The following is a 13960-nucleotide window of genomic DNA, read 5'->3' as shown; positions in this document are numbered from 1 at the left end:
CCAACATTAGAGTAACATGTGCCACTATATTATACAGTACACTTTACCTATGTGGGCAGCATTCTTGTGCATACACTGCTGCTGCTTCATTGTAGACACATCAAGGACAATTATACCATTGGTTATGGTTAGCTAGAGGTGAAATTTTCAGCTACCCTGTGGTCTAATGCTTTAAGTACAGTTGACATGTTTTAACTATTAAAATGCTGAGGGGAATTTGACATGTGACACCTGCTGTACGCATTAACTGTTTTAACCCTAATATGTGTGTTCCCACCAAATATATGCCACATGAGGAGACAGAGCCCTGCTAACAACTCTACTGAGAATCCCACTACATCTTCCCCCAATGTAGCTTTTCATGCTCTATTTGGAGCTACCTCCTCTTCAGTTCCACCTTCTTCCTGAACCTATTCCTCACACATGGCTTCAAGAAGTCCTGAAGGTCAATCTCTCACTGAGTCCCATTCACCACATTTTTCTTAGGTGGGGGAACTGATATGAGTTAGATTCTGCATAACTATGATCCCTCCAACAAGACAAGATATCCCACAGGAACTACAGCTATTGGAAAAGAGGATTCATAATCTGGTTCAGACCCATGTTGTCTCTCTCCAGTCAGTCATCACACTGGTAGCCAACAGAGTGGTGTCTCTGGAAGATGATAGAGAGTAGGTGGACACCAAGCTCAATAACCTTTAGACCCTGCTAACTGGACAGTCATGGCAAATGATTGAGACACAGTGCCCACTGGATAAATTTGATAATTGGGGACAAAGGATCAATTTTCAGATCAGGGGAGGCCCAGGTATTGAGTACACACTCAATAAGATATTCAATGAATTCTTCTATGTCAGCCAGAACTTTCATATTCAGTTTGACCATGCCCACAGGGCACTGCGCCATTGGGGGATGTAATCAGAGAAACCCCAATATATAATTTTCCACTTAGTGTCCAAGACACACATGCTGGGAAGCTTCACATATCTCAGGACTTTGAAGAGGTCCCCTAGATCTGTGAATCCCTTGAACAATCATCAATTCCCATTCCCTATAACCAGAACCCATTGGAAACTTTTGCTCCTCTACCTCTTCCTCTGCCTCACACGGATTCCTGATGTCCACAAATCGAGATGCTGATTACTTGGAGAGTATCTGTCTGACAATATGACTGTCACCTGAATTTGTGATTTCCCTATATATATTCATATCCTTATAGTGGTTCACTAACCATTCTTTTATTAAGTGTCTTGCTCTTTATTAATTTGTTGAATGCTTACTCATACACTTCAGTTTTCTTTAGATGGAGCTGTTATCCTCCTTCTCCAGAAACCTGATAAATAGCACCAACTTACATCTGCACCCCCATATCCTCTTAACCTCTCCTGTGCATATGTGCAACCTCTCCTGTGCATATGTGCATATTAATTTTCTCATGGTTAGGCTGTTCATTTATCTGATTATTTGTTTTTCATGTTTTTGTCAAGGTTTTCAAATATGTCATATTCAGTAGTACCCTTATAAGTCTACTACTTATTGTAAACAAGTTATCCATGGACCTACTAGGAGTTTCCATGGCATTTGATACAAGGATTTGTCATTCTGGTTCTTCACTAGACTGGTTATTTTTTACCATTTCTATGATTGTATTTGGGTTCTGTCCACTTTAATGTCTTTCTTATCTTGATCTATTTTTCCCCTCTGTCATACCTTCTTTTCTTTCTGATGCAGGTGTCTAGTATATTTCTTCAGATATGAATGCTAGAGGATGCACAGATGTCCCAAAGCTGTTGAATGCTTAATTTACTATTGGGTATGACTAAGTTAACCTTATACTCTAACAATGTTAAAGACCTAAATGTACAAAAAAAGTGGTCTAGCCTCCTCTACTCTTTACATGTAGATAAAAATTATGAGGCTTTCTCTACATGTGACCTTTAGATGCTTCCCCAGTTTTACACATTCGTCACTTCCCTGTGGAGCTCTATAATAATTTTTATGAAGCCAAGTATAGGGGAGTGGTAATCTTTTTTACAAAAGGATTACAGCTCTCTGACCTACAGATGTATCCAGCCTCCTGCTGTGCCCACAAGAACACATGCATCACCAGGCTGCAAGCAGTCGCAGCCGGCCATTATCCCATTGAAGTCTATGGTGTACACATTCATATGCATGCCATAGCTGTGGGACACTAGTCGTGCCATCCATGCATCGCGGCATAGATGAGCATGGCTAAATCTGTACTGGAAGTGCCAATAGGTAACATTGCGGGCTTTTTGGTAAATGTCAAAATTGCTAAGCAGAGATTATCTTTTGTACTGTACATTAGTATTTGCCCAACCAAAGACAAGGTAACTTTTTATGGGAATCTCTGGAACAGATTAAAGATAACTTGGAGGGGACCCTAGTGGTTGGGGGAGACTTCATTGGGCTTTCTTATTGATAGGATTACTCTACATAATTTCCAAATGGTTAGAACCTGGAGGATCCTATATCCAGAAGAGAAGGAATACACATTTTTTTACCTCCCCACAATACTTACTCCTGCAGATTATTTTTTGTGAGATATTCCCACCTAGAACTACTAGTGGACACCTATATTGAGAAGATTATGGGGGTCAGATCATGACTCTATTTCTCTTATGCAACACCCTGTACTGGCACTGGAAATTTAATGATCAGGATACATACTGCATAGCTCAGATAAGGGGAGTCTATTGATGACCAAATCTCCTGTAATGACACAGGGGATACATACCCTATTATGGTATGGGAAGCTCACAAATGCATTATCCGTGGTCAGTACACTAAGTTTGTACATTCCTTAAGAAACAGAAAGTACAATATAGAGCTACTATTTTAGCTAAAATAAGGACATAGGTGCTAACTCATAAAAGGACCTAAACATCTGTTACCCTTGGAGAACTCCAAAATTCCAAAAATGAATGAACCTCTTAAATGATGGGATTAAAAGGGCATATTGACACTGCTTAGAGCCCAGAGGTTCCTGACATACATACAAGGCATGAAGAAACATAAGAAAGCAAATTATTCCTATAATGGGGCACACACAGACTAATCTAAATGGACAATATACTGTTAGTGACCCATCTGTAAATGTAATAAAATAGATTAGTCCTTGTGTGCCCCATTATAGGAATACTTTGCTTTCTTTTGTTTCTTCATGATTTCTTTATTCCTGGGAGCACCGACCACCATAAGAAATACAGTTAATTAATTGAAATAATATTGGGAAGGATAATCAATGCAAGAGAGGTTTGTGCAGATATTTTTCTTCAACTATATACATACAAGGCATTAAGGAGTCTGTTGGCACTGTACACTTCACAGATGCATTGCAGACACTTTGTCAGGCTTTTTAGACTCAACTTTACAAAATGGCCCTGACCCTCTCCACCCAGGTACTTGTCTCCCAAGAGTTGGAGATCAGACAATTCCTAAATGATATAGAGTTCTAAGTCCTTCCCTATGCAGTGACATTGGCTGTAGATTTGCCTTTCATGGAACTGGATCTCTGTGACACCCTTTAGGCTTTCCCCTCCAGGAAATGTCTGGGTCCAGATATTTTCTTAATTTCTTATTATAAAGAATTCTAAGATTAGTCTCTTCTGCCATTACTGCGGGCATGTAATGCTGTGACAGTGGACAGGTCAGGGTGAACCGGATACTGTCTGGTAGGATATACATCCGCAATGGGATGTAACAGTTTTGCCCCATTCTCAGCACTGATCTTCATCATTTGTATGGAAGCTCTGGCATGGGTGATACAAGTAAACTCAAATAGATTTGGAGTACAAGTTTGACTGATTACCACATTGCCCCCTTTGTGGAGGACTTACGTGCTACAGTAACTAACCTAATAACATTTCTTCCTAATTTGCTACAAGAATTCAAGCGATTTGGTCACTTGTACAACTTTAAAATTAATTATGCCAAATCTCCTGCTCTAATTACGACTGCATGAAGGACACGGTAGCTACCACCATGCTAACCTTGGTTTAAACATGTACTACTTCTCCAACCAAAACTTCAAGGCATGAAACAGTTACTTATGATTTCTGCCTACTACCAGGCCACTATTTTGAATTGAGTCTTAGATTGGATGCGAGACCCTGAGGGGAAACAATGCATGAGATTGGAGGAATTGTCCACCTCCTTAGCCTTGCATGTGCTTCATTGGTGCTCGCTTTGCTCATCTGACAATTGGCCCCAGTTTAGAGGTATGGAGGAGATTGTGATGTAGGAGTGGCATCAGTAAAATAGGTCACCTAATCCTAGAAAGTAGCCTTAAGTCTTTTAGTGTACTCTGGGCCAGATTCAGACCAAAGTCGAAAGTGCTGAGCGCTCGCAACTGGATCGATGGTGGCCCAGAGCGCATGCGCACGACGTAGCCAGCTCCGTCATGCGCATGCGCGAGACCCAGATGGCGACAGGCAAGCCGTCACTCTGGGTCTCGTACCAAAGGGGGCATGCTGTCGATGTTGAGTGACAGCACGCCCCCTTTGGTGGGCAGGCCAGGGGGGTGGCTGCCCAGATGGAGGCGTTCCCATGACCGTCTGGGGGCAGCCCCACTGACATCACAAGTTATGTCACTGGGAGAGCTTTCGGCTCTGTTTGAGCTGAATGCTCTCTGGGGCTTGCGACAATGAGACCCTACCACAAGGGTCTCGTCACAAGCCTGACCATCTTCCAGGCCGCTCACTATAGCTGTGGGTGGCCAGGAGGCCATTCTAAAAAAAAAAAGCCCGGCCCTGATTCAGAGCGAGCACTCTGTCAGAGTCTCTGGGCCTAATTCTGACCTGCTGGGCACTCGCAAGCGGGTCGATGTTGGCCCAGTGTGCAGTGCGCATGCGCACGATGGAGGCAACTCCGTCGTGGGCAAGCCGTCGCTCTGGGTCTCACTACAAAGGGGGTGTGCTGTCAATGGTGAGTGACAGCACGCCCCTTTTGGTGGGTGTGCCAGGGGCATGGCTGCCCAGACGGAGGCCTTCCCATGGGAATGCCTACCGTCTGGGGCCAGCCCCACTGACATCACAAGTGATGTCAGTGGGAGTGCTCTCGGCTCTGATAGAGCCGAAAGCACTCCAGGGCTTGTGGCAATGAGACCCTACCACAAGGGTCTCGTCGCAAGCCCGATGGTCGCGATGGTCTTTACCATCGCGACCATCTTCCTGGCCACTCGCTATAGCTGTGGGTGGTCACCCACAGCTATATGAGCGGCCAGGAGGCCGCTCTAAAAATGAAGAAGGACGGCCCTGATTCAGAGCGTGCGCTCTGTCAGAGGATCCGGCTCTGAATCAGGGCCTCTGTGCAGACACTTCCCTTACTGATAACGATTACTGTGTTTTTCTTCAATGAAAATGAATGACACTTCACCTCCTCATTACGCAGCCTTTCTACACTGTAAAGGAAATTGAAACCACGAGTTTTCATCAAAATTATCCTAGTCATATGATCTCTGGTATTAAATGCCCTTTAACAAGTTAATAGGTTATTTGTATGGAAAATAAAATAGCTAATTTAATAAGCAGTTCAGTCACTTGGAAAATTCTTAATATTACTTGGATCATCAAAATAAAAATGCAGAACACTATAAACTTTACATAAAGTTCAATACTGAATTTGTTAGCAAAGAGAGCATTTTTGGTGCACTTTGCTATGGACAGACCTACTATTGCATTCAATATTGATTCTGGGTACACACACATGAGCAAGAAATGATATACCAACCATAGCTATAAAAATCTGTAACCAATCAGTATTTTATCATATCCATCTTGCTTTGTTTTTTATGGCAGTTTTCAAACTACTGGATTTTGCCAGAATATCATAACAGAAGTGTCAAGATCACCTTGCCAAATATTTAAATGTAAACAATGTATTATTATTTATTACCAGTCATTTATATAGTGCACACATATTCCGCAGTGCTTTATACAGAATATATGTCCAATCACATCAGTCACTGCCCCAGTGGAGCTTACAGTCTATGTTCCCTACCACATGTACACACATACTTACACACTATGGTTCATTTTTTTGTCGGGAACCAATTAACCTACTAACATAATTTTGGAGTGTTGGAGGAAACTGGAGTACCCTGAGGAAACCCCTGCAAGCACAAGGAGAATATAGAAATGCCACACAGTTATGGCTGTAGTGGGAATCAAACCCACAACCTCAGTGCTGTAAGGCAGTAATGCTAACCATTACACCATCTGTGCTGCCCAATATGACTTGCTGACTGTTGTAACAAAGTACAGAAACAATTGCTGAAAAAAAAGGTAATAAAAAGAGATGAATGTGATAGGCGAGATAGCAGTCTTCAGTTATAGCTATCTTGCCTGTCATCATGTGTTTAAAAAGATAATGAATGTTAAAAAAGTCCCCTTTCACTCCCCTTCAATATTGGGCCATTATGCTTAGCACTGGTCCTGGTCTATTGGGGGCTAATTATTATTATTATTATTATTATTATTATTATTATTATCATTTATTCATATGGCGCAACAAATGTTCCGCAGCGCCTTGCAAAGTACATAAACAAGTTGTAGACAAGCGACTTACAGAACAATACAATACAGTACAATACAGGACCAGGATATGGATAATATATATTGCTACATTAGTGTCCATAACACGCAGATAAGCAACATAACATAAGCAACCAAGGGTTAGGTGCCCTAGTGGTGAGTAAGAAGTAGATTAAACTAAAGTAGGGAGAAGCACAAGAGGGTAGAGAGCCCTGCTCATAAAAGCTTACATTCTAAAATGCTAATGATTAAATATTTGGGCCCTGCATCTACCTAGAGATGCCTAGCCCAAGTAGTATTGAGTAACTCTTGGTCTGTAGTTACCAGGGTAAGAAAGTTAATAGCAGTGTTGTTAAATATAGTGCCTGAATATATATTTTAATATATATTGCCCACATATGTATAGAAATAAATAATAGCACTGTATTTTTTTGAATTATAAATAATAGTGCCCCTTCCTGAGTAGTATAAATATTAGTACACAAATATTAAGTATTAATAATAATAAGAATGCTCCTAATGAGCAGTATTAATAATAGTGCCCAAAATTGAGCAGTAATAATAATAATAATAATAATAATAGTAACAACACTGTAATAGTGCTCCCTCACTTTATTTTATGTAATACGTTGAGTTAAACCCATTGAAATGAGATGGACCACTCAAGCTCAACTCCCTATTTAATAGGTGGCCAGCTAATCAGGAGCAGGACCAGGACAGATGATAAGTAGGATGACACATTAATAAAAGGAAGACAGGAGGGATTTTAGAATTAAACCAATAGCGTTTATTTCTAAGTTGTAGGTGCTACCCACATGTGTCTTATAAATTTCAAAACTTCCACACATCACCTCTGTTTTTTGTTCTTTGGAACGCAACACTACAAATACCAGAAATATATCCAGAGGAGTTAAGAGTATGTTGAGCATTTCCGGTTTTGCGTTCCAAAGGTGGAATGGGTAAATGATAGTGGGGACATTTCTGGGGAATCGGCGTCACGTGGAGACATGACGCAAACACCAGATGTATCCCAGATATTAGAATTACACAGACCTGGTGGGCGTCAGGAGCGGGGACATTTCCGGTGGTCGAGTGTCAAGTGAGCTGATGATGCAAACACCGATCTCAGCCGCCGACAGGAAGTAAAAGTACAGGAAGTGTTTAGTGTACCAAGTGTGGAACGCAATTAAAGTAATCTTCATTTTTTTATGAACAATGTGATGAATATACATGTGGGAATACTCTCTTATGTTTTGGAAGAATACAGGAAGTATATATGTTATTTAGATTGTTAATCGATTACTGATTACGGGTGAACCAATGAGAAACCAGTAGGAGGGATATAAGTGGAAGATAGGCAGTGTACACACATACTCAGAGCAAGAGTTGAAATGCGTTGGTTTGTGTAGAAGTTACCGTGGGGGGACATTTCCAGACTGCCAGCAGGTCCACTAGTCGAGAATTTGTGGGATTTTCCACCTTATGCTTGTTTGAGTGTTTGGAGACTACACCCCAACTACATGGTACATGGCCTTATTTGTCTTTTAATTAGTGGATTGTGAATAAGTGTTGCTTATACTTTGGAAGAAATAAAATTATTTTACAGTATTTCACCATGTGGAGCTTTATGTTTTTCTCCTTTATATGCTCACTGGAATAATTTGGGTGTGCCATCCCTGTATAAAAGAAGATTTAAAACAAGAGAATCAAGCAAGAACTGTTGTATACTTGGAATGTATTGGATCATCAGATGAAGTAACTTTTGGTATTTGAATACCTATATACCTGACCTATTGGTGCAAGAACTATACCTATTCTTTTTGTGCTATTTGTTCATTTATAGAAGTGTTAGAGACCACCCCTGTATGGTTTCTGCTGCCTGTGGTTTTGAAGCACTGGTGGATCTTTCTTTTTTGTTTACAATAATTCAGGTGGCTTGGAAGCATAAATCAGCAGTGATTCCAAACTGACTAAGTCCACTTATTGGTACATCTCCCCCTAGTGTACAGTATATAGAGTAATAGTCTTTAAAGTGAAAGTAAAAATCTAAATACAAACTACAGCAGTTTAAAACACAACTATATCCTATACAACAGTCAACAATGCAAGAGCTTTAAGTATTTAATCAATTAGTAAGCTTTCTAAAATAAAATAACAGATTTAATACACATGTATAAATTTACTACCCTAGTTAGCAATTAATATTTAATACTCCCAAAAGCCTTAAATTGCACCAAAGAAAACAGGTCCAATGTTTTTAAATATATTCTCTTTCTAGCTATTTTGTTATTTATTTATAGTAAATAGCAAATAAAATAGCTTTCATCTCAGGCATTTTAGAAACCCCTAATATAATCCTGATCCCTGGCATAAAGTGTAATAAGAGTATACATTTTAGACATGTTTCTGTATAGAAAATAAACATTGTTTGTAATAGGAGAAACTAATCATGTACCATTTATGTTGTATTTTCACTGCAATCCTTAAGAAATTTTTAGCAGAGTTCACAAAAAATGCTCATAAAAAGGAAGCTAGTCCACGTAGCATAAGTAGTTTATAGAGTTTATTGTTCATATAGAAGTTTTGGAGTGTTGAGGTACTCTACTTTAATTATTTACTTAGAAAGGCATTTGGAAATATGAGAAGGCTGTTCTGTTCAAATTGGATTTCACCATTTTTTTCTCTCCGTTGTAAGTACTATGTACTCTTTCCACTGAGTGAGAGTCCTTTGCTTAGATATTCACTTTGACAAATCCTCAATTACCAATGATATCCATCAGGAATATCTACTTTCACCTTTAATTTTTGAGTTGATTATGATGCTTCCAGGAAAGCTAACCAGGTCTATCACTTTCATTAAATGTACAAAGGGCAAGGACAGTGAAAATAAAAGAGATTTGTTTTTAAGCTATAATATCCATGCTTGCAGACTTGGAATTTCCAATGCCCATATTGAAAAGCAGTTGAATAGTTTTCCAAGATTTCTGGCTCCAAAGTAAATATGACAAAATAATTTTTATTAAAAGTACTATCCTTTAAAATAATCACATAAAAACGTAGGAGTATCAAATAATGGTAGGTAAAGTCACCAAGATAGATTATTTCATTAACAGTAAAATCAACAGTTTTTTAATTAATTCCCAATTGTGTAAAAAGCAGCTCTAAAATATTGGTCATTTAACACTATTCAACAACTATTTCAATTAATAATGATTTTAAAATAATTGAAATTGCAATTTACACTTGGAACAAAAAACGATTGATTAGCATTGAAAGTATCACAGAAATGATTATTATCATGGCAGTGTTCTGTAGCTATTTTTTCACCACATTTTAGATTAGATCAAATGCTACCACTATGGTAAAACATTTATAAATCAGAAGACATTTACAAAGACAGGAATAGGGAGTGCATATAGCCCTTTTTATACATAACTGCACCCATTTACCTATAAAGCAATGCATTTCTTCTGAATTTAAGTGATGAATTTTGCTAGATTAACCTTTATCTGCCACATTTGGATACATTTTAGTTGTTAAATAGCATTTTTAAATATTATCCAGAGTACTTTCTATATTTAGTGGGACAATCACTATATATATATATATATATATATATATATACTGTAAATACTCAAGCGATAAAACTGTATATTTGGAGCAACACAAAGTATCTATACCATTTACTTTCTTCAGTGAAGAGAATGGTCCACTGATAAATTGGGATTAGTTCCACATTACAAGACACACCTTTCTTTTAATTATTATTATTATTATTATTATTATTATTATTATTATTATTATTATTATTATCCTTTATTTATATGGCGCCACAAAGGTTCCGCAGTGCCTTACACAGTACATAAATGAGCACACAAGAAAACAGTTAATAGTAATACAAAACAATGTAGGACAAGGACATGGTTTATAAACATAGCTGCATAACAAGCAGCAGGACATGAGCAACCAGGTGTTAGGTGTCATTGTGGGGAGTTAGGAGTACATTCTACTATAACTAGGTGGAGGAGAAGCACGTGAGGGATGAGGGCCCTGCTCATTAGAGCTTACATTCTACAGGGGAAGGGCAGACAGACAGGGGCGACACAGATGGGGTGGATAGTGAGGAAGGAGCATGGAGCAGTGGGTTAGGATATGTACTGCGGTATGTGTGTGTTTAAGATAACCTGATGTTATGTCAAAATGTGTTTATAAAAATCAGGTAATAAGAACAAATATGGATATAAGTATAGAAATTTATAATTTATGGTAAGCAATTACCTTCAAATATTTGTGGGGGTTAAATCTCTGAATACTCTGTATAACACATTTTCTCTATCTTCTAAATTAAGAAGGCTGCTCGTAGTTGTATTTTTTTCTAATTTCTTGTTTTGTTCTATTATTGCAATCCCAATGTGCCCATATGCACTTTTAACAACTATCAATCTTATAACAATCTATAACCTGATTTAAACCTTTGCCAAAACATCAGTCACGTATGTGATATTTGTTGCCTATTCCTTGTCCTCTGCCTTCTAACAAAGGGTGAGATATATTAAGCTTTGGGGAGAGATAAATTGGAGAGAGACAAAGTACCAACCATTTAGCTTCTAGCTGTCAATTTATAGGCTGAGTTTGAAAAATGACAGGAGCTGATTGTTTTTTACTTTATCTCACTCCACTTTGTATCCAAAGCTTAGTACATCTACCTCAAAGAGTGGTGTTTTTTCATCTTTGTCCTTAACTCTGTTTTAAGTTCTTGACAGTCATAACCCTCTAACATTTTCTTATAGTACAGCCATGGCCAAAAGTTTTGAGAATGACACAAATATTAGTTTTTACAAAGTCTGCTGCTTCAGTTTTTATGATGGCAATTTGCAAATACTCCAGAATGTCATGAAGAGTGATCAGATGAACTGCAATTAATTGCAAAGTCCCTCTTTGCCAAGACAATTAACTTAATCCCAAAATCAACATTTCCACTGCATTTCAGCTCTGCCAGAGAAAAAAAGAGGAGCTGACATCATGTCAGTGATTCTCTCATTAACACACATAAGAGTGTTGACGAGAACAAGGCTGGAGATCACTCTGTCATGCTGATTGAGTTAGAATATCAGACTGGAAGCTTTAAAAGGAGGGTAGAGCTTGAAATCATTGTTCTTCCTCTGTTAATCATGGTTACTCTGCAAGGAAACACGTGAAGTCATCATTGCTTTGCACAACAAGAGCTTCACAGGCAAGGATATTGCTGCTAGTAAGACTGCACCTAAATCAACCATTTATCGGATCATCAAGAACTTCAAGGAGGGAGATTCAATAGTTGTGAAGAAGGCTTCAGGGAACCCAAGAATAACCAGCAAGCACCAGAACCGTCTCCTAAAGTTGATTCAGCTGTGGGATCGGAGCACAACCAGTGCAGAGTTTGCTCAGGAATTGCAGAAGGTAGGTGTGAGTACATCTTCGCGCACAGTGAGGCAAAGACTTTTGGAGGATGGCCTGGTATTAAGAAGGGCAGCAAAGAAGCCACTCAGGGACAGACTGATATTCTGCAAAAGGTACAGGGATTGGACTGCTGTGGATTGGGGTAAAGTTATTTTCTCTGATTAATCCCCTTTCAGATTGTTTGGGGCATCTGAAAAAATGCTTATCCGGAGAAGGAAAGGTGAGCACTACATCAGTCTTGTGTCATGCCACCAATAAAGCATCCTGAGACCATTCATGTGTGGGGTTGCTTCTCAGTCAAGGGAGTGAGCTCACTCACAATTTTGCCTAAGAACACGGCCATGAATAAAGAAAGGTACCAAAACATCCTCCCAGAACAACTTTTCCCAACCATCCAAGAACAGTTTGGTGATGAACAATGCCTTTTCCAGCATGATGGAGCACCTTCCCATAAGGCAAAATTGGTAACTAAGTGGCTCGGTGAACAAAACATTGAAATTTTGGGTACATGGCCAGGAAACTCCCCAGACCTTAATCCCATTGTGAACCTGGGGTCAATCCTCAAAAGGCAGGTGGACACACAAAAACCCACAAATTCTGAAAAACTCCAAGCATTGATTAGGCAAGAATGGACAGCCATCAGTCAGTATGTGGCCCAGAAGTTGATTGACAGCATGCAATGGCGAATTGCAGAGGTCTTGAAAAAGAAGGGTCAACACTGCAAATATTGACTCTTTGCATAAACTTAATTTAATTGTCAATAAAAGCCTTTGACGCTTATGAAATGCTTGTAATTTTACTTCAGTGTGACATAGTAACATCTGACAAAAAGGTCTAAAAACACTGAAGCAGCAAACTCTGTGACAACCAATACTTGTGTCATTCTCAAAACTTTTGGCCACAGTTGTATGTAGTCTGCTTCTATATCTTCCTGTTGGTATATAAACACTGTTTCAGTTAAGCCAAGCAATTAATACATTTGTTAGGGAAATCCAATTATGTGGTAATAAACTTAATAATACGTTTTCAATTAGGTAGTTTACAGTGACTTTTTAGTTCCCAAATTGCTTTGTATTGGTGGCAAGTTGCTCCTCAGCTATTGTCTGTTGTCACTTTCATTGAATGGCTGAGCATCCATCTGTCTAGCATATTACCACACTGGCTCTTTGATCTCTAACTATAACTTGACTATGATATTAGCATTTTGTGTTATATCAGTTTTCCTCTCATAAATGCCCTTTTTGTTACCATGATTACTCTTGGTCCTCTGTACTGTTAGTTCTTACTTGAACTATAGCCCACTATATTCCTTCTGCTTACCCATCTGATTTCTACATAGACTATATATCCCTTGTGGCCTCCCAAAAAAGAGAGGAAATGACACTGGCTCCATTTTCATGGAGATATGTGCAGCAGAGAAATCACCAGGAAAATGGCATCAATGCCATCTTCCTGGAGATATGCACATGTACAGTAGACACTGGCACAATACCAGAGCCTTCACTGTTCATGCACCTGTAATAGAGGGCCCACTCATCACATATAATGTCTCAGCCTGGATTCCACCTCTCCTCTAAAGGAAATGTTACATTCTCTTATAGTCTTCTTATGATCTATATCCTAGTAACTGGACATTAAATGAAAATATTTCTTTGGTCCATTTATTGTGTAATATAACTTAAGGGTAAGAAAGGCTAATATGTTTCTCATTATTTGGGTGACAGTAATGTAAGCAATGGTCAGTCATATGTTATGGCATGTCCTTGTACTGTAAATGCATTTCTACAACTATCTACCACTTCACTTATGGGGCCAACAAATCAGCTTTTCCCATTACAGCGTCAGAATATTACTGATGATTTCATTTTTCTAACTACAAACATTATTAATTACTTTATTTATGAAAATTCTTTCTGTGTCACGGCGCCTGTAGAAGGCACATAATTTGTGTGCCAATTATGCTGCAC

The 13960-nt window shown here is 38.9% G+C and overlaps 1 protein-coding gene across 1 annotated transcript in view; it reads right to left on the bottom strand.

The window, feature by feature from the left end:
* The window catches only part of GRIK2 (glutamate ionotropic receptor kainate type subunit 2), a 755896-nt gene that overhangs the window by 459718 nt on the left and 282218 nt on the right, over positions 1-13960 (bottom strand). The window lies entirely within an intron of this gene.

This window comes from Taudactylus pleione, unplaced genomic scaffold (assembly GCF_031769625.1).
Source record: "Taudactylus pleione unplaced genomic scaffold, aTauple2 ptg000046l, whole genome shotgun sequence".
In the NCBI taxonomy this organism is placed as follows: Eukaryota; Metazoa; Chordata; class Amphibia; order Anura; family Myobatrachidae; genus Taudactylus; species Taudactylus pleione.
This window is presented reverse-complemented; position numbering and strand designations above follow the sequence as displayed.